Source organism: Zalophus californianus, chromosome 4 (assembly GCF_009762305.2).
Source record: "Zalophus californianus isolate mZalCal1 chromosome 4, mZalCal1.pri.v2, whole genome shotgun sequence".
NCBI classification, from domain to species: domain Eukaryota; kingdom Metazoa; phylum Chordata; class Mammalia; order Carnivora; family Otariidae; genus Zalophus; species Zalophus californianus.
In genome coordinates, this window is record NC_045598.1 from 103,970,232 (window position 1) to 103,991,101 (window position 20,870).

Here is a 20,870-nt window from a genome sequence, read left to right on the forward strand (position 1 = left end):
CAGAGATTGCATGGCTCTGTGTGACCTCCTGCAACCAGAGCCTGGAGTCATGCTCTTGTCCCAGGAACTTGCCAAAACAAGGAAACTTCTGCAGTGTACAACACTGGCTGTACAACAGTGCTTCCGCAACATCGGTCAAACCTGTGGGGAACGGCGTGAAGCCACCACCTGGGTAGAGCCCCATGACCATCCAAGGGACCGAGACCCCACCTGTGAGAGAGCAGGGCTGGCTGAGGCTCCCATTTGTTCCTTTGCTTGGGGAAGGTGTGTGGATCTGATGAGGAAGCAGAGGCAGCAGGGGAGATGGCCCCTGGAGTTGAACTGACATTCAGCTGTATCTAGGCAGCTGAAGAAAGCCGTTCAGAATTGTTGGGGGTGCCTGGGTGGCACAGTGGGTTAAGCATCAGACTCTTGGTTTAGGCTCAGGTCCTAATCTCAGGGTCGTGAACTGTTGGGCTCTGCACTCAGCACTGAGTGGGCTTAAGACTCTCCTTCCCTCTCTCTCACCCCCCACCCCACATTTGCTCCTGCGTGTGCACTCTCTCTCTCTCAAATAAATCTTTAAAAAAGAATTGATATTAAAAGTGAGGTGTCATTAATCTGTTTACTGCTACAGAGAAATAAAGCAGATGATTTTATGGTATGATGCTTATTCTCTAACCTGGGCCGTCCTATACTGTAGCCACTGGCCACGTGTAGCTATTTAAACTTAATTATGAAGTACAAGAAACAAATGTGAAAATTCAGTGTCTCGGCACTAGCCACATTTCAAGCACTCAATTGCCATGGGAGTCCAGTGGCCTCCGCATTTGAAACTGCACATCTGGCTCATTCATCTGGCACGTCAGTTACACATTAAGATTTGTTTATTTCAAGGTCCTGACTTCTCCTTCAGCATTAGATGCATTTTAGTCCATCTAGGACATCCCGAGGACCGGCAGCTCCTGTGTCTGTATGATCTCTCCACCTTCCCTGAGCTATAATGGAGAGGAGGACTTTCCTGTTTTCCCTGGGCTGGTAAAGAGGAACCATTCCGTGCCCTGGCTACTGCAGGGCAGTGGTAAACCAGGCATGGCCAGGGTCTTGCATTGATCAGTGCAGCCCCGGCGTCGCCCTAGGTTACTCTAAAGGCTGCCCCTGCCCATACCTCAAGGGAACGCTTGTGGAGGCTCCTGGGCTCGCTTATTACTTCTGTTACTAACTATAACAACACGATTTTTTCCTTTTATGGGATTTTAGAGTTACATCCTGTTTGTGGCAGTTCCTACTGGTATTTCAGTTGTGATGCTGATACACAGTTAACTTTAAAAGTAAACTGACTATGTAAAAGATGTAAATCAAAGTATGGAAAATATTAGCTAATCGATGATAAAGGTACATGGATGGGGCCAAATATGGAAGTGCTATGTTCACTAATGAACTTTGAAAAGCACGATTCTGTCTCATTTTTATGGGCTAGCCTCCCTTTCCCTTGTCACTCCAGGGGCACTCCCATTTGCCCTAAGTCAGGTAGGCAAGAATGCTCAGCGGTCTGTCTCCCTGCACTTTGAACACAAAAGGCACAACCTTTTTTTCTTTTTTTTTGTTTTTTTTGTTTTTTGGCGAACCTCTCTAGGGAACTTCCTTGTTCAGACCATTAAGAAGAATCAAGATCTCATAAACACTTCTGATGATGAGATTACCTCATCCCTGGGGCCTCGGAGTCTGTTTCTGGGGAAGACTAAATCGTTCTGTGTGCTCTTTCTTCTTTATTTCATCAATTAGTCCTCAGTGTTTGTAGGCTTTACTTTGAATTTACTCTCTCTCTCTCTCTTTTTTTCCCCCAAATCAGGGAGGTTGAGCAAGAAGCGGGGGAGGCACATTTCGGTGAAGTCTTCTCAGTGAGCACTGGCATGACGGCCAGGCACAGGGGCTCTGGAGGGAGACGGCCTGGCTCTGAGTGCTGGCGCCCACCATCACCGGGCTCGGGCCCAGGGAAAGTCAGCTCAGCCTTTCAGTGCCCGAGTGTTCTCGTCTGCAACAAGGGTGGTCAGGACCTACACGCTCTCAGGGTTGTTACGTGCACTAGATACGCTACACACGGTACAGTACCGAGGAACTGTGTGCGGGTCACACAGTGAAGCTCTGAGAAAGCTGCTAGTAGTATGATACTTAAGACTTTGGTTTCCACTTCTGACTGTACCACTGCTGACCTTCGACATTCCTCAGAATAAAGGAGTGTTAAATGGTTTGGTTGGCCTCTTCTCCGCCATATTAGTGACCAGCACCTGGAAAACTGATTACTTGGTATTTTGATAGTGAGTTAACTGAGTGGAGATAGCGCAGCAGGGAACTGGTTCCAGCTTCATCAGATCCTTGCACCTTGGACAGGCATGATGATTGTTCAGCTCATGGTGGACAGTCTTTTGCACATGCTTCTAGCAAGAGCTTTTACTATCCAGTGAGACTTATCCCAAGTATTCTAAGAAACCTTCAAGGATGCACCAGTGATCCCTTTAAGGAAAAAAAAAGGAGTAAGTATAATTTATCTGGAAGTCGTAGATTTCATCTTTCAGTGATGATGGAGTATTTGTAGCAAACCAGCATCCACGCCAAAAAGAAAGAAAGTCTGAACTGAAGGAATTCTGTCTGAAGTCTTTGGAGAACGGTCAGTTCAGTTCCAGAGAAGAGAGAGAAGAGAAGACGGAAGAGAAACTCAATGGAATAAAACTAATTTTCTAGCTTTTCCCCCTCAGGGCATTTGCCAGTTCTTGGCAGGAACAAGAGATTGAGAAACTGGAGAGAGGGCAGCTACTAAGAGCCAGAGAAAACAGCCACACATTAAGGAATTTCATAGATCTGGACAGAGAAAGAGGAGAAGGAGGTAGGACATGTGGAGCTGTCCAAGGGTTCAGACTTGAGGAGCCAAGATCCCGGAGTGGGTTGAGTGAGCTGGATGCTCCGGACGGAACTTCCCCACGATACATTTGCAAATTAAGCAGTGTGCACGTAAGAGGCTATGAAGGCAAGCAGAGTGTAGCTAAAAGAGAGTGGGATTTTCAGCACTACCATGGGGCTAAGGAGATACAAACCGAAGTTCAGGGTTTAGCGAAGAGGAGGGGCCTGAGGAAACATGCCAAGGTCTCAGGTGGGAGCCCTAGCCGTCTACAGCACAGCAGCCTGAGCAAACTGGCTGAGGACTGAGGCTTCCCCTGAGGGCAAACAAGCTGCAAATCAGCATAGTCAAGGATTGGAGGTGATCCGTTCCTCTGCTGCCTGCTGGGGGAGAGGGTGAATAATCTTCAGAGAAAGACAACATCGTCCAAACAGGCTGTCGTTCTTCACGCAACAGGTTCACCATTCAATCACAGTATTCTAGGATTGTAAGGGAAGAGAAGCACGAGGGGGAAAAAGCAAACCATGGAAATTGACTCATGGGTGATGGAGATACTGAGTTATCAGATAGGAACTTAAAGTGGTAGGTCTCAGGGGCACCTGGCCGGCTCAGATGGTAGAGCATGTGACTCTTGATCTTGGGCTTGTGAGTTCAAGCCCCACATTGGGTGTAGAGGTTACTTAAATTATTTAAAAGTTACTTCCAATTACTTTAAAAAGATAAAGTGGTATGATTCGGCTGTCCAGAAAGTAGGTGACAAGATAAAAATTGTCATCCGAGAAATAGAATCAATTTTGAAAATCGGATGAAAGTAATAGAAATAAAAGATGTAATAGCTGACATTTAAAAAAGTCAATAGTTGGGTGTCATAGCAGTTTGGAAGAGAGATTATTAACCTGGAAATATGTAAGTAGAAAGAAACTCTCCAGACTTAAGCGTAGAGAGCTAAAAGCAAGAGAAATTGAGAAAAAGAGTGTTACAAAGATATGGGCCGTGTCCTGAAGGCCTAACATAGGTATAATTAAAGTCTCAGAGGTTGGAGGAGCCAGAAAGTGGGGCAGAATAGGTTAATAGGATAGGTTAAACATGCGACTAAGTCAAATAAATCTCACTATACAAACAATAATAATAATAATGTTTATGAATTCAAAATGTACGTTGAAAGAAAATTAATGCCAAACACTCAAAAATGAGGTGAGTAAATGGAACTGAGATGTTCCAGAGTTCTAGCATTGTCTGGGAAATGTAAGAGGTTCTAATGTATCAGTCTTTTGCATAGATTTTAGAGGATACATGACAGTAACTTATTCGTGTACACAGGAAACAAATATTGAACTAAATATTTAGTATTTATTGAATTAATATTAACTAGAACTAAAATAAGTCAACCTTTTGGGAATTCTCAGTTTTTAAAACATAATTAACTTTATTTATCGATGCTGTATATATCTGTTATGTCCATCTGGTCTAATCTGTCATTCAAAGACACTGTTAATTAACTTTATGTTTGATGTTAAGGTTGTAAAAATAGAAAGTAGACAGGGACATGTGATAAAGGTCTAAACCCTTGTGACTATCAGGCAGAGCAATGTATTTCCATCGACCCAGGAAGTTTCTTGGCAAAATATTTCAAAGAGGACACCACTCTTCTCCGCGGATCCTTCCTGGGAATGGGATCACACAGGAGTATCAGATAGGCACGTTTAAATGCATATGTTTTAGGTGTTCAAAAATGGCTTTATGGTGGTCATCTTTTGCTGAACACACTGTTGGAGGGGGTTGTCCGCGTTATTGCCTTATCCATAGTTTGGATGTTTTTACTGCGCAGTACTAATCCATTCTAAAAGTATACAAGGGTTTGGGTATGGACAATGTGTTGATGGACATGTGGGTTTTATCCAGCTTTGCCTAGTATACATGACATCGCACCAACCTTTGTGTAGAAGCCTCTTTGGGATGTAGGCATTCGTTGTTCTCAGGAAGTAAATAGCAATATTACTAGGAACAGGGTAGGTATATTTTTTACGTTTGCGAGAAACTGCCAAATATCAGGAAAGTAGTTGTGCTTTAAGCACACTGCGGTCAGTATCACACAGTAACCTCATACACATTCGCATGGGGGAGGGAGAGAGAAAACAACTTTAAAAATCTGTTTTCCTAGGCTTTTCGTCCTCACTTTGTTCCAAATATTAAAGCCTCTGTGAATGTGGCTGGGGTCACACCAAGTGTCCCCAGCAGCCTATTCGGGTCTGGCTGCGGAGCCACACAGAGGCTCCAAGGCAGCCCACCCAGGAATCACTGATAAACGCCAGGTAGGGATAGACCTTCCCTCCCCAGTCATGGCTCTGTCACTCTTGGGGTCTGTGCCACTAAGAACGCTTTCTTGCGCTTCCTTTTCATCCCGCCGTTCCATGGCCTGGATTTCACTGGACACTGTTCGATGGGCATGGCCACAGGCCTCTTGTCAGTGGCTTGAAAGCAGCCCAAGGCAGGAACCGGGGGGGCCGCTTTTGCCCGGAGGATACCAAAGAGACACCCTTCTGCCGAGAGGACCGCGGAGAAGCGCAGAGCGCAAGGGCCGGCGAAGGACGAGCGCGCGGGTGAGGCGCCGCGGGGCCGGCGGGAGGCCGGGGAGGGCGCGTCCTCCGGGTCCTGGGAGGATTCCCGGCGCCGAGCCGCGGCCACGAGCCGAGAGCACCGACCGCCCCCGCGGTGAAAGCGGCCGCCGACAGCCCAGGAGGGCGGGTGACCCCCACGGCCGGGCGGCGGGGGCGCCTGGGGTCTCAGACGCCCCTGACCGGCCCCCTCCGGGAGCTGGGGAGTCGGCGGGGCCCCCTCGGCAGCGGGGCCGTCGTTCCGGATCTGGAAACCCTGCGCTCGGTGCGGATCCCGGAGCCAGACTGCCGAGGGCCCCCCGGGGCTTCGCCTCCTGGGGGGAGACGCGGGAGCCTAAGCCGGCGCCGCGGTCCCTTTCCCTGCGGCGCCGCGGGGGCTCCCAGGGGCCTTCCGCGCTTAGAAAGACGTCGGTGGCACGACCGAACGTGTTCAGGGCTCGGGCCCGCGAAGCAGCCACCCGTCCCGTTTCCGTAGTGTAGTGGTTATCACGTTCGCCTCACACGCGAAAGGTCCCCGGTTCGAAACCGGGCGGAAACAGCTCCCTTTTGCCCCCCAGTTCTCTTGTTGTTCTGAAGACAGAAGGGAGGACCGTCTGAGGCAAGGCGGCCGCGGCGGGCGCAGCCCCATTTTCCATTCAGAAAAGCAAACACAAAGCAAGGCTGCAGTTCCCTTGCTTCCTGAAAGCCTACTCGGCACCTCACAGCCTGGCCTCGCTCGTCCGCCGCGAGTCTCAGCCGAGAGCAGCCCACAGCCAGTTCGTCAGGCCCAGAAGGGCTCCCGGGACCAGGCCCACTTCCGGGTTCCGCTACCCCCCCCCCCAGGAGCCCCCCCTAAGCTGCTCCCCTGGCGCCTCAATCCGCTCTCCGGGCGGACGGGCCCCGTGGCTCTGAACACCAACCAAGTCTCCCCTGTGGGGCACACGTGGCCTTCCCGACCCCAGCACGCCGGCGCAACGGGTGCATTTGCCCCACAGAGCAAAGGAAAACCAACTGCGCCTGGGACTCGTAGAGGAAGAGTTTCAGGCGCCTCCGAATGAGCCCGCAGGTGCCAGCATCAGGAGAGCCCCTGAGCTAGCTGGCAGGTCCCAAAGTAGAGGGACTCTGCTCCCCACCCGCTGCGAGCCAAGTCCGCCCCGCACTCACCGGGAAACCGAGGCTCGGACAGAGAGCACGGCCTCGGCTCTGCCACACACAGGGCTCGAGCTGGACTCGAACGTAGCACAGGCCAGTTACCTTGCGGTCAGACCTCAGAGCCCAAAGCGCCTCCGAGGCTGGGAGAGGTGATGAGCAGCGGGGCAAGGGCTGGGAGCCTTGGGCCGCTGGGAGTCGCCCCCACTTTTGCTCCCTCCGTCTGGGAAATCTAACCTTTACTTGCAGGGTTTTCATCTGCAAGGGCCAAAGCAGGGATCCTGTGTGGATTCCTGGTGATCTGTGCCATCGGATTCGGATTTTCACCGCCCCGGCTCAGGTTCCATTCCCAATCAGGGAGACCTTTGGGCACTGTCTCCTCACTTAGGATTTTCCTTTTCATCCCGGTAAGTGCGGTGTACACCAACGGGCATGTGCAGAAGTGCCTCTACACTGAGGCCCTAAATACCAGAGGTCCAGACTCAGGGTCCTTTGATCTCCTGGCTGGGAGAGGAGAGCTGGGATGAGCAGCCAGGGCAGCGGCTCACCTCCATTCACCTCACAGACCTAACGTCCCACTTCAAGGGTTTTCGTCTAAAGAGAACCTGGGACTTGACTTTATCACTCCTTTCAAACAGACAAACAAACAAACACGCCTTGAAACATACAAAACAAGTTGCAGGAGTGGTGACGTCCTGTATCCCTCAGCTAAGTGCCCCAGTTAGCATTTGCCCCCATTTCCTTTCTCTCTCTCCATAGATATGTTTGAAAGTACCCTGCAGACATCTCAAGAGAACTGGCTGGGCCACTGTTGCTCCTTTCCTTGGGCAATGTCCCTCAAAACCAGCCTCTGCAGGACCTTTCCTCCAAGGCCAGGGGAGGACATTGTCCTCTGGAGGAGGCCCCTCTCGTCCCTTCAGGAACCAGACACCTGTTGCCTTCAGGCTGCTAGAGAAGCTTCGGGCAGGCCGAGTGTTACTTGCCTCTCCCAGATGGTGCAGGCCAGCCGTGTCCTGTGCTTGTAGGAACACGATGAGGTTGTCATGCCTCCAGCACCACCTGCCCTCTGGACTCCTTCTGGTGGCTTTGGTGGGCAGTGGGTCCAGGGCCAGCCTGAGCTCTAGAACCCCCCAGCCCAGGAGACACCCTTCAGGGAGGTGCAGGTGCAGCACCCCTTAGCTCCTGCCCTCCTGACTCTCTGTGCCCTGCAGGGATCTTAAAGGGTCCTGGCCCAGCAAAAGGTGAAGAATCCTTTCTGGTGGTGGGAAGATGAAGGGAGCAGGTGGAAAATTCTTCAAAGGGAAGGGGGAAGTTTTCAAGAGCTTTCCAGAGTTGTCTGTGTTGATGCTGTCAGGTAGGTGGCTGTCCTGTGATGATGGTGCTTAGTCTTACCTTGTCCTGGCCTTGAGCTGGTCCTGGCTCCAGTCTGAGTCCAAGCAGACACAGGCAATTTCAAGTTTGTATTCAGTTGTGCCTCTCCCCAAAGTGAGGAAGTGCCTGACCTCCTATTTCCAGGACCCCAGTGGGGGTCCAAAGGTGCTATTGATGCCATTGATGGGGTTTTCTCCCTTCCTTCTTTTCTTTTTTTTCCTTTTCCTTCCTCCCTTCCTCCCTCCCCCCCTTCCTCCCTCCCCCCTCCCTCCCTCCCTTCCTCCCTTCCTCCCTCCTTCCCTTCCTTCCTTCCTTCCTTCCCCTCTTTCTTTATCCCCCCCTCTTTTTTTCTTTCTTACTTTCTTTTCTTTTTTTTTTAAGTAATCACTACACCCAAGGTGTGTCAGCTGGAACTCACAATCCAGAGATCAAGAGATGCATGCTCTACCAACTAAGGCAGCCAGGCACCCATCCAACTTCCTTTCTTGCTGAATCTGTAACTCAGGGAAAAGAACAAAAACAGTTTAGCTGTAGATAGGTTAGTGGTCTCGGTGCCAGGTCCAAGAAAAAAAAAAATCAAGTGAAGTCTCGAGTACTTTTAAAACACTTTAGAGGATCTAAATAATTGATATATAATGGCATAGAAGATGTTTATATCATGTCGTATTTCTAAAGAGGACTCCTTGTGTGCATCAGACTGGTTTAATAATTTTGATCTAAAAACTGCTTTATGTTGTCTTCTCGATTTTCTAATACTGTAGAAAATATTGGTAAGATAGTATTCCAGTTTATACAAGTCTTGGGTTTATTTTCTCTTCAAAATCCCAGTGACCCTTAGCTGCCTAAATCTCCTATACTGGTTTTACTGGTCCAACAAACACACTTTAATCCAATACTATTTAAGAGTTTATACAATACGAAATTATGTGTTTCGGTAGGATAAATACATCATATGATACTTTTAATGGAGATTAAGTCTTATAATTCTGGAAATCATAGTGACTCAATTACTCTTACAATTCTGGGGGGTAAACCTTTTTAGGTATCATATATGATCCCAGCATGCACTTCTCCATTATGTGTCAGGTGCATTTGCAATTTTAAGATCGATTGTGATCTTTAAGTTCTCCCAATGATACTAAATTGAGTTAATTAATGTAGCATCTTAGCCTAGAGCATTTCTAATGAGGAGAGAAGTCACAAAACACCTTTAATATAGAGCTGCTGCACATTTTTAGACATTAGATAGAGTGGCTGATGGAACAGGTTAAGAGGAGTGAACCTTTAGGAGATATCGGTGAGCGTAAAAAACACATGCGATGTCTGCTCCAGCAAGTAAAGGGCTATCAGTGAATGGTAGGGCAACTTTAAAAGATGTGAGCGATTCGGGGGAGGAAAAAAAAAAAAAAAAGATATGAGTGGATTATTGGAGTCCCTGAAAAGACTGGAGGGAAAGAAGCAATTTTTGAGGAAACGACAGAAGAATTTCCAATCATAAAAATCATAAACCCACCCATCCAAGGAGCCAAATGAACACAACGAATGAGTACAAGACACACGAAGAAAACCGTATCTAGTCACATCCTAATGATATTGCTCAAATCCATGGGAAAAGAAAACCAAATCTGCAAAGCGGCCAGAGGAGAAAGGCGTGGTACCTACAGTTTTCTGCTGGATGGAAGGATTGTGAGAGGGCACTGGAGCAACCTCAAAGTCAAGGAGGATGTCCCCTCCAAAAGAGGCTTTCAAAAATGAAGGTGAGTGACACTGACAGAGGAATGTTGAAAGACCACGTCACCAGCTAGAGCAATTGCTCTTCCAGGACGCTACTCTGTAGAAATATTAGTCAAGTACGCGAACGGTGACGACAGCAGTATTGGTAACCATAAAACCCTAGACTCAACCTAATGTACAGAGTATAAGGAAAGGGTTGAAAAAATACTGGCACAAAAGCAGGGTGGCAGAAACTGCACTGTTAAAAGGCATTCGGAGGGTTGTACTCTTGCGAGGACTTCGGGATTCCCGGCGACCTGCTTTCCTCCAGAGCTCTCCCTCGTGGCCTTCCGATCTTGGCTTCGGTCCTCCTGTTGTGCCCGTGCCCCAACGACACTGTCTTGTCCCTTCTAAAAGAAGAACCACCGCGTCCCTGGGTGGGCTCGAACCACCAACCTTTCGGTTAACAGCCGAACGCGCTAACCGATTGCGCCACAGAGACCTTCGCGGAGCCCCCGCCCACATCCCGGTAGAGAGCAAGCGCGCGCTCAGCGCCAGGGGGAGCCACCCGCCTTCCGTCTCAGGCGACTGGGGCCCGAGGGGAGCTGACGGCCGGTGGCTTCCCGGGACCGTTCTGTCCGTTTGGTCCGCCGGCGCCCGCCCTTCGGCGCCGCTGGCGCTCCGCTCGCTCCACTCGGCCGCCGTCGGTGTGGGGGAAGCTGGAGAGAGGGTGAGGTGCGGGCGGTCCGAAGGGGGCAAACGCCAGGAGGCGGCAAGGAAAAGCGGGGGAGGCGTGGACGGGACAAGGAGACTTCCCAGGACGCCCGTGCAGAGGCGCCGGCCGGACTGGGGGACCGGAGAATGGTTTTTGCGGTTGTTTGGTCTTTATCGCGTAGGAGAGCTGAGAGGAAGGGAAGGAAAATCCGAGAGCCGGCGGGGAAGAGAGCACAGCACCCGTACCTGCAGTTTGTCCGAAAAGAAAACAGCGCAGTAACTGGAACGACTTTGCGTCCAGAGTCCTGGAGCGACGGCCAAAGCCTGCCGCCGGGAGGGTGGCGCGCCGTGATCGTATAGTGGTTAGTACTCTGCGTTGTGGCCGCAGCAACCTCGGTTCGAATCCGAGTCACGGCAGCGCTCTCGGGCGCTCGCTGCCCCTCCCCTTTTGCTTTGGGTTTAAGCCCGCCGCGGCTGCGCCCCTTACCTGGGGGCCAGAGAGCCCTGCTTTCCGCAAGGCCACTGGGCGCCGGGAGGTCTTCTTCGTTTCCCCCAAGGAAAGGAAAACTCCCCTCGGCCCTAACCCGGGGACCTCCTCCGCTCTGACTCTGAGCGCAAGTCAGCTGAACGAAATGGCTTCTCTTCAGCGCGGCTCCCAACCAGGACAAGTCCTTGAGTCCCCGACTGTCCAGCGAGGAGCCTCGTGGGCCGGCGTTGCTGGGAAACGGCGTCTCTTTGCTCCTCAGAAAAACCTTAAGGATCTTCAAAGACCAGAGAAAATCTCCCATCGGATAAGTGACAGACCCTCCATAGACCCGCTGAGCGCCTCGAACCTTGGCTCCTGGGAATCTCTGCTTCGGGGGACTTTTTCAGTCCTTGGCCGTCGTCCTCCTTGTCGTCATCACGGCACCCTCTCTAGTCACTCGCGGCATACCCTCAAGGATGGGAAAAGGCCTGTCGGCAGCCGCTTCCCGCCAGATGGTATTCACGGGGATGCCGCTGAGAGTTGTGCTCCTCCCCCATCTTGGCCAAGACTGGGTGTTTCCTATCCTGATCATCTGAGTCGTGCTGCTGGGACTAGTGCTCTCTCCATGTGATGTTAACATCCGTTTCTCTGGCGGCTAAAGATATTGAGCTCTCTTTTAGGTGCTCTGTAGGCCTCGGGTGTCTTCGTTTCCCAAGGATCTGTTCATGTCTTTTAACCATCTAAAAAACTTGAGTTGTCTGATTTTTTTTTTTTTTTTAATCAGTTTGAAGGAGCTCCTTGCACCTTATAGTTACAGGTTTGGGGGTTTGCTTGCTTGCTTGCTTGCTTGTTTTGTCAGATATGTTTTGTGAACATTTTCTCCCCGCCTGTGGCTTGCTGTTTTCACGGTCTCGGGGGCGTCTTTGGATGAGAAGCTATGGTTAATGTTGATGAAGTCTAACTTGTCATGTCTTTTTTTTATATACATATTTTTCCCTGGGTCTTGTTCAGTAAATCTCTGCCTACCACCGAGTCACAAAGTATCCTCAAAAACTGTTTTTGCCTTTAGCCTTTATGTTTTACGAGGCACCTCCAATTAATTTCTGTGCGTAGTGTGAGGTAGAAGTAAAGCTGTTTCCCGCCCCCGATATTGAACCTATTTCCTTTCCCCGTCGAACCGTTTCTGTGGCAAATGAATTCACCAGGTCAGCTGGGGGTCAGTTTCAAGTGTTTCAGCTGAGTCCATTTATCTATTTGTGTCTCCTGATGCCACCGGCACACTGCACGGTCTATAGGGACTCAGAGTGACCCTTCAGGTCCGGTGGCGCAATAAGCTGTGGGGGCAGCAGGTGTGGGGGTGGGGTGGGGGTGCAGAGATCCGGAATCCAGTCCGGGGCCGCCGAGCCATCCTTGAAAGCGGTCCCCGTCCCCCCGGAGTCTACCGGGTGATGTTGGGGACCCCGGGGTCTCACGCCGGGCGCCTCCCCTCCCGCGCCCTCGCGGCGACGTCGTGTCCGCACGCGACCGCCTCGGGAAGGCGCGTCTCAGGGCAGCTCTGAGGGGCGGCGGGGCCGGGCCGGGCCGGGCCGGGCCGCGGCGACTCGCTCCGGGACTCGCGGACCTGGCGGCCCTCGGAGCGTCTGGTGCGGGCTCTTGTTTTGGAGGGAGCGGGGAGGGAACGTCCTTATGAAAGGGGTCCTCGGAGGACAGGTGACCTCCCCGAAGGCCCAACGCCTTCCACAGCTCAGGGGACAATGTCACTCCCGTGGGAAGCCTGCAGAAGAAGAGCCTTGCACCGGCTCCCTGGTGGTCTAGTGGCTAGGATTCGGCGCTTTCACCGCCGCGGCCCGGGTTCGATTCCCGGTCAGGGAATCAACTTTTGCGCGGGAATCTTCCTTTCCTACCCGGAGGTGTGGTGTGCCGGGTGCGCCCCGCACCGCTCGGACTCTTCATCTCCCGCGCCGGGGGGTGGGGCGGCGGGCCGCTTTTCAGGGCGCACGCACCTGGCTTGCCGGCCTCCCCGGGTCCGCCGCCCGCAGAAGTGACCTCAGAGCTTCTAAGCAGCTGGCTCGTGTTTACGCTACGCGGCAGAGGTTCCAAACCCTGTGGGGCCGCCCCAGGGGCGCAGAGCAGGCCGAGCCCCGAAAAACCCAGCTCTGCAGGCCAAGCCACGGCGCGCTGTTCGCGTGTACCCCAGACACCGGCCCGTGGACCCAGCTCCTCAGCTCAGTTCGCGCAGAAAAGGCTTACTACGCGTTCGGAAGCCGTGCCTGGACCGATAGCCGCGAGGAGGGTTGAGAGGAAGGGGAGCGCCGGGAGGGGGGCGGGTCCTCCTCGAAGGCTGTCCCATTCGCAGATTAAGCGGTGTAGGGAGGTGACGCTCACTGACCCAACACAGGAGGCAAGGGAGGCGTGCACTAAATGGAAAACTGGTATTGCTTCCGCAAGCCGAAGGTAGGGGTAAAAATCAACAAACACCAGGATACCAAAACGATGATACCACAGGCAAATCCCACCGTTTCTCCGGGGGCTGTTGCATTTAAACCCTGTAAACTCTACCAGGCACTGGGCACATTTTCTTTTTTCCCTTCGACACTGGCTCCGAAGACCTGTTGGGGTAAACGCGACGTCTTCTGCGAGGCACGAAGAGAGCGAGCGAGGGCCGGGAGAGGTGCTGCGGACCGAGGCTGCAGAGGCAGCGGGAGCCGTGTGGAGATGAGGCCGCGCAGGGGCTGCGGGGCGGTGGGTGCGGAGCCGCTGCTGAAAGGCGGACGGTCCGAGCGGAGAACTCGTGGGTTCTCCTGAGGCGGGTGTGTGTTGGGGGCGGGGGGGGGCGGGCGGAAGGGGGTCGCTTGAACTCCTTTCGGGAGCGGTTTGGAAGAATGGCGAGGGTTGGGTTGGAGGGGAAGGTGGTGACCCTGAGCGTACCAGAGAGGGAAGGAAGGCTGCAGAGGGGGGTAGGGGGGAAACCTGGGTAGGCAGGGAGACTAGAGTTTGGATGGTGTTTCTTTCACAACGAGTTTCGTCCGTTACATCCTGAGTGCTCTTGACCCTGTGGTCGTTTTTAGCCCCCATGTGGGTCTTTCCTCCTGGGCTTGTCAATCGGGGCACCAAAAATTGCCCTTTTCCCCTTTTGTTCATACTCAGACCCGGGGCTTTTGCACAGTGTGGCATCAAGAGGCTGCTTTTTAAGAGACGGGACACCGTGTCGAGAAACACGGATGACTTGTTGGAGGTGCAGAATGCCACCCGGTTCCAGCAGGCGGCCCCGGAGGGCTTCTCTGGTGATTCACTCCAAGAAGTCCAGGAATTTTAAGTTCATCCCTGCCATCTGGGGAATGATAAAGGTAGAGTTTTCAAAGTAAGAGAATACAATCTACTTCATTTCCGATTGCAAGATGGTTTTTGGTTTGGTTTGGTTTGGTTTGGTTTTGGGGTTTTTTGGGGGGGGTGGTGTTCTTTGATTTGTTTTTCCTGAAGCTTGATCGGTACCTTAAAAAAAAAAGAGAGAGAGAGAGAGAGCGCCTAAAGGTAGATGTCAAGCTTGGCACTAACATTCGCACGTGCCCATGCAAAAAGTAAAAACAGAGGCATCAAAGCTCCTTCTGCTCCTAGGTGGATTGCCAGGATAATTTTGTTTTCTGTTCCAGGACCTTGAGGGCTAGGAACACAGAAATGGACATTTTCAGTCCCATCTAGTCCTGCCCCTTCAAGTCCCAGGGCTCTTTGGACAAGGCGGCCTTGGCACTACAAACATCATCAAGAAAGGGAAAGTTTAAAACACCCATGAGAATAAATAAATAGAGTAAGCAAGCACACAAGCAAGCAGGCGCCTGGCTGGCTGACTCCGTAGAGCCTGGGACTCTTGCTCCTCGGGGTTGCAAGTTCCAGCTCCACGTTGGATGTAGAGATTACTTGAAAATAAAATCTTGAAAAATAAAGTAAATAAAAAGCCCCTGAGGAAACTGTGGCCACAGGTGCTCGACCTCTATTGGATTTAGCCTTGAGTACACATAGCCTGGGTAGTCTGGGAGACCTTAGGCCATCAGCTTGGTGTGGTATGTCCCAAGAGCCTGCCAGAGGAGAACATATTGAAAGGAGAACATACTCATCCTAGGGCTGTAGAGATACCTTCCAATAAGATTTCCAGGGAATCAACTAGCGTCTAGAATTCAGTTACAAGACCTAAGAAGGAAAGCTCAGGTACCTGAAATTTTAGAGATGCTTCCATCAGTCCTTGTATCAGAGCAGACATGAAGACGGAAATTAGGAAATAACTCTGAATCAAACAAAACTGAAAAGACTGCAGCTATGGCACAAGGTGTGCTGAAACCGGTCTTCAGAGGACAAAACACAGCTTTAAATGTAAATCATGACAATTAGGGCTGATCGCTAACGAGCTAACCCTCCATCACAAAGAGTTACCCAAAAAATAAACAAGAACAACAAAAGCAGATAGGACCAGAAATTAAATATAAAAGCAGGAATTTGAAAATTAGAAATGCGAGTTTAAAAATTGAAAAAGAGGGGCGCCTGGGTGGCTCAGTCGTTGGGCGGCTGCCTTCAGCTCAGGTCATGTTCCCAGGGTCCTGGGATCAAGTCCCACATCGGGCTTCCTGCTCAGCAGGAGGCCTGCTTCTCCCTCTCCCACTCCCCCTGCTTGTGTTCCCTCTCTCGCTGTGCCTCTCTCTGTCAAATAAATAAATAAATAATCTTTTATAAAATTAAAATTAAAAAAGAAATGAAAATAAGAAAGAAAATCAGAAATAAATGTACAAAAGAGAAAAGTCAATGGTTGGATCCTTGAAAAGGCTGCTCTGATTAAACTGGGAAGAAGGAAGTCACTGCTACTGAACGGGTAGACACGGGGAAACAATAAATGAAGATCATAAACACGCATATGCCAACCAGTTAAAAGTTTTAGAGGAAATGTCGGTATATTGCAATAGTGATTTGGGCAGGGGTGTGGAGGAGGACTAGTCCTACAAGCATTAAACTTTTTTTAAAAATTAGAATTCAAAAGTCTTCCTGCAAAGAAAGCTCAAGGAGCAAGAAAGTTCATTAGAAGAAATGACTCCCAAAAAAAGAAATTCTAAAAGTATCAAAAGATGGCAGAATCCCCCTACTTATGCGTATGAGTTTGGGTTGAAACCAAAAACCCCAAAAAGTCAATGTGAAAAACAGAAATTACAGGCCTCACTTATTGCTGAGTATACATAGCGGCAAAAGTTCTTTAAAAGACTGAATCAAAATATATATTAAAAAATATGTCATGACAAAATTGGTCTTTACACTGGGGAAACAGTTGATTATCATTAGAAAAAAATGAATTCATCACATCAACAACTTATAGGAGGAAAATCAGAATCACTAAAGCACAGAAAAGGTGTTTGAAAAAATTCATTATCAGTTTATGATTTTTCAAAACCTCTTAGCATAACAGGAAGAGAAGAGAACAGCCCCAGTCTGCTAAAAGGTAGCTCCCAAACCAAAAACAAACCCCCCAAAAAACCCTTCAGCACATGTCATAGTTGATGATCAAATACTGACCTTTTCCCCCTACCCTAACCGATTAGGAACCATCAAGAAGCAGACAAAGAGGCCCACCGCAACCAAGTCTCTTCACCACTGTGATGGAGATCTTAGCCAGTGAGGAAAGGCAAGAAAAGGTATGAGAAGTGAAAATGAAGAAAAAGAATACTGTTAAGTATTTATATATGTGAAATAAATTACTGGAACTATTAAGAGAACCGAGTTTCTTTGGTATATACGCAAATAGAGAAAGTGGGCTAAATTGAAGATTCAAAAACCGAAGGTATTCAAAACATAAATGTTCAATGATTATAACATATAAGAATTCAATCCCATGTACTGGGGGGGGGGGCGGGCAGGGGAGGGATGAAAGATGATCCCTACCTCCGCCATAACCAAAATCACTCCCGTGTGGATTAGGCACCAAAATGTGAAACGCAACCGCAAATGAGTTCAGTTGGTATTACTGTAGCGGGGTATTCCCATGATCTCAAGGATTTAAAAACTAAGCATTTAAAAAATAAGCAAGGACTTACAAAATAAGACAAAAAGACTAATTCTTAATGAAGAGGCTGACTTAAGTCAACTACTTCAAGAATCTCTGTTCATCGCAGCACAGAATCAAGGGTAAAAAGTCAAGGCACAATTTGGGCGCATGTATTTGCAGTCAGCATGATCAACTGGTACCGAAGATACTCAATGAGTTCTTGCAAAACGAGGAGAAAAAGACCCATAGGAAAATCACCAAGGTTGGGGGAAGAAACACAGGAGAAAATTCAAGTGGCTAACCAACATGCAATGGTGCTCAAATTCATTACCAAGAAGGGCTTTCAAAACGGAACCCTAATGAGAGAACATTAGAGATAGGCAAAATAACAACAGCACCACTAATAATTCGATGGGAGTAGGGGATGAGGTAGAAGGTTATGACCCAGCAAAGCATGGGAGTGACTGATTTAGGGCTAATACTATTTTACTTCTTCATCTGCGTGTAGGTTACACAAGTGTGTGCGTAATAATCATTTGTTATATGATGAATACAGGTTCTGTGCATTTTACCTTATGTCTGTTACAATTTTTCAAACCCCCCACCCCCCAATGGTTCTATGACAGACAGAGAGAATGTTGTTGAGATTCCAAGATTTTGTTTCAAGAGAAAGGTGTGGACATTACTCTTTAGTACATACCTCCAAGGACAACCCCATGCAGACCAGGCCCATGAAGTTGAGTTCTGAGCTCAAAGGGTATTCTCCAAGAACCAACCCTAATTGAAAATGCCTGTGGGGGTGCCTGGATGGCTCAGTCAGTTGGCCTTCCCGCGAGGGTCATGATCCCTGGGTCCTGGAATGGAGCCTCAGGACAGGCTCCCTTCTCCCCGGGGAGCTTGCTTCTGTCGCTCCCCCTGCTTGTGCCCTCTCTCTCTCTCTGTCAAATAAGATCTTTATTTTAAAAAAAAGAAAGAGAGGAAGGAAGGAAGGAAGGAAGGAAGGAAGGAAGGAAGGAAGGAAGGAAGGAAGGAAACACCTGTAAAGGCTAAATTCCTTTAGTCCTGTTATTTGAATACTCTGAAAAGGCTGTAGGCGGTAGCCATAACCATTCAGACCTCTTCTTTGCTTTCTCATCGCTTATTTCACAACACACAGCTCCTTTTTCCTCTCTCCTCTAAACTCTCCAAGAAATTCTCCCGCAGTCCTGTCCTTGTGGGTCTCCTCCCTCCCTCCCAACTTTCCTGCAGCTTCCTCACTGAAGATGGAGAAGCAAGAGGGGGAGGAAGGGGACACCGCCTGAATATGGAGCAAGCTTCTCACAGGCCAGGAGAGTTAGGTAAGGAAGGGAGGCAAAGACAATGTTTTTCCCAGCAAACCGTAAAGGGGAAATTTGGGGGATGTTACAGTCCTTAACACCTTTAGTCCATCCAGTGAGTAATCCATCATTTCCTTGACATAAATCAGAACTCCTCCTCCCTCCCCCGAACCCCACGGTCAAAATCCTGATTCCTGTTTACAGAGAAAATTGTATATCACAGTTCAGAATTTATTCATTAAAATTTCAGATTTCCAAAAAAATTTTTTTAACCTTTCAGATTCCCAAGAGTTTAAAAATAAGTTAATGACCAAAACGACTTGGGTGTTTCCAACACAGTATCCCCATCGTTCTATACTCAATAGTAGAAAGACAGTCTCGGAATGACAAAACTCTTGAAATGGAATAAATCACGTGTACTTTAAAAATTTTTTAAAGATTTTATCTACTTATTAGTGTGAGAGAGAGAGAGAGAGAGAGAGAGTGTGAGCATGAGCTGGGGGAAGGGGCAGAAGGAAAGGGAGAAGCAGACTCCCCGCTGAGCAGGGAGCCCAGCCCAGAGCTCCATTCCAGGACCGCGGGATCGGGACCTGAGCAGAAGGCAGAGGCTTTAACCGATTGAGCCACCCAGGCGCCCCTAAATCAAGTTTATTTTTAAAACGGAAAGTGGGGGGGCAACCTCCCCCATTGTCACTAATCTTCGACTTTAAGCTACTGTTAGGTAGGCGAATCCTCCAAAGATCTTCGGATGAAAATTAATCACCCGGAGGGTCTAACGCAGTCACGCCCCTACCACCCTCAAATCGGAATCCTTCCCAAGGAGCGCCCAAGAGCTAGAAAACAAACCCGGGCCAACAGTTCCCAGAGTCTTTAGTTCCCTTTCCCTTTTTACAAATACACTCTTCGAGCTAACACCTGTTGAGGCGCATCGCGCGGCACGCGGCCTCCTTCCCCTTCCCCGGAACCGCGAGGCGCCCGCGGGAGGAGCGCAGGCCGCGGCGGCGGACCACGCGGACCACGCGGACCGACTGGGTTGCCGGAGTGCGGCGCCGCGGCACGAGCGAGGGGCCTCTGGCCGCAGCTCCCCAAGCGTCCACGCGGGTCCCTCTCCACCAGCCTCCGCCTTCCTTGGGCCGCCGACGCCGCCCCGGCCACTGGGGTGTCTGCCGGGCTCCGTGGTGAGACGTGGCCCCGCGGCCGACCCAAGGTCCACCACGGGCCTCCGTGACCTGGTGGCTCTTTGGGTCCCGTGGGTCCTCCAGGGGAAAGGCCGAAAGTAACTATGGTCTTAGGTCCAAATAGTCTAAACCGCAAAGCCCGCGGAGACACTTGCGGGTGGACAGGTAAGAACTCGCGAGTGAGCTGCTTGCTGCGCTGCAGGCCAAATGGCTACTCCACGTAGGCCCAGCCCCAGAGTAGATCGACTCCTTCCTTACTGCTTTCTGCTCAGAAATGCCCTGCGGATTCGGGGGTCTCATTTTCCTGCTCCTGGCGGCCAGAATCAATCACGAAACCACAGGACTTGGCCTGTGCCTCGGGGAAAGCGAGGAGGAGGCGCCTGGTGAACGTCTGAGGTCTGCGGGGGAGGGGAGGAGGAGAGGCACCCGTGTCGCGGGTGGAAAAAAAAAAAAGAAAGAAAGGCAGGCGAGCTGCATTGGCCGGGAATCGAACCCGGGTCTCCCGCGTGGGAGGCGAGAATTCTGCCACTGAACCACCAATGCCCGACGCAGAGATGGGGCGCATGGTGGGGCTCTAGAAAGTATTTCAAGAGTGACCCTGGGATGGGGCACGGGGAAAAGTAAACGCTCCAGAATAGGTTTACACGGTTGTGTTTGGGGCACAGAGATAGCAAACCCGCAGGTACTCGGAAGCAACGGCTTGAGAAGGCGACTTCCATCAGGCAACAGCGTAAAGTGGGGACGTTCGAACAAAATAGCAAAATAAACTGTTTCGTCGGCTCACACCACAACTCTGAGAAAGGCTCTTTCCAACTGTACGACAGACCCGGGCAGGGAAACGTCCGAAACTCATCCAGACCCCTTGATGATGACCCTAAACCTTCAACCATCAACCTCGAACTCTCACTTTACAGAGTCTGAGAACGTAATCTAACTTGCCAGGTTAGGCAAGTAAAATTCTAACCGGGGGAAGACAGAAGCCCCTGACGCAGACTGGAATTAGAAGAAGGAATTAGAACAGCTAAGGAAGAAACACATTTCCGTCAATGGGGTTAGGTCTTTGTAACTGTTTGTTTATTTATTTAGAACAAGAATTATGAGTCGGTCTGTGATCATTATAACATCAGTATGTGTCTGCCTCTTAAGGTGTTCAAAGCATTTCGATGGGTATGTGATAGATCATAATTATGACAAGATTACTAGTAAGCTTGGGATCGATCATTGACTGTTTTGGAGAATCTAATCTCGGAAACTGGACTCCCTGCTGCGCTGAGTTGTAGCATTTGTTGACTCTGAGATGCCTATGAAGCACAGGCCTTGGTGTATTGGCCATATAAGGAGCTGGCTAATATTTTAGAAAAATATGGGTGGTTGAAATGTCCTTTGATGACATTGAAATAGAGAGAGATTTCTTTCCCCAGTGTTCCCTGGGGAAATTAAACTGAAGAAGGGAACCTGGAGAGCTCCCCCCCCCC

General features: G+C 50.1%; 5 non-coding genes across 5 annotated transcripts; 3 read left to right on the forward strand and 2 right to left on the reverse strand.

The window, feature by feature from the left end:
* The first annotated feature begins 5,955 nt into the window (after positions 1 to 5,955).
* On the forward strand, positions 5,956 to 6,028 carry TRNAV-CAC. Its single transcript has one exon. It is a non-coding gene; the product is annotated as a tRNA-Val (tRNA).
* A 4,102-nt stretch (positions 6,029 to 10,130) lies between these two features.
* On the reverse strand, positions 10,131 to 10,204 carry TRNAN-GUU. Its single transcript has one exon. It is a non-coding gene; the product is annotated as a tRNA-Asn (tRNA).
* Positions 10,205 to 10,761: 557 nt separating this feature from the next.
* Positions 10,762 to 10,833, forward strand: TRNAH-GUG. Its single transcript has one exon. It is a non-coding gene; the product is annotated as a tRNA-His (tRNA).
* A 1,849-nt stretch (positions 10,834 to 12,682) lies between these two features.
* TRNAE-UUC lies at positions 12,683 to 12,754 on the forward strand. The gene has a single exon. It is a non-coding gene; the product is annotated as a tRNA-Glu (tRNA).
* A 7,113-nt stretch (positions 12,755 to 19,867) lies between these two features.
* TRNAG-CCC lies at positions 19,868 to 19,938 on the reverse strand. The gene has a single exon. It is a non-coding gene; the product is annotated as a tRNA-Gly (tRNA).
* Positions 19,939 to 20,870: the final 932 nt, after the last annotated feature.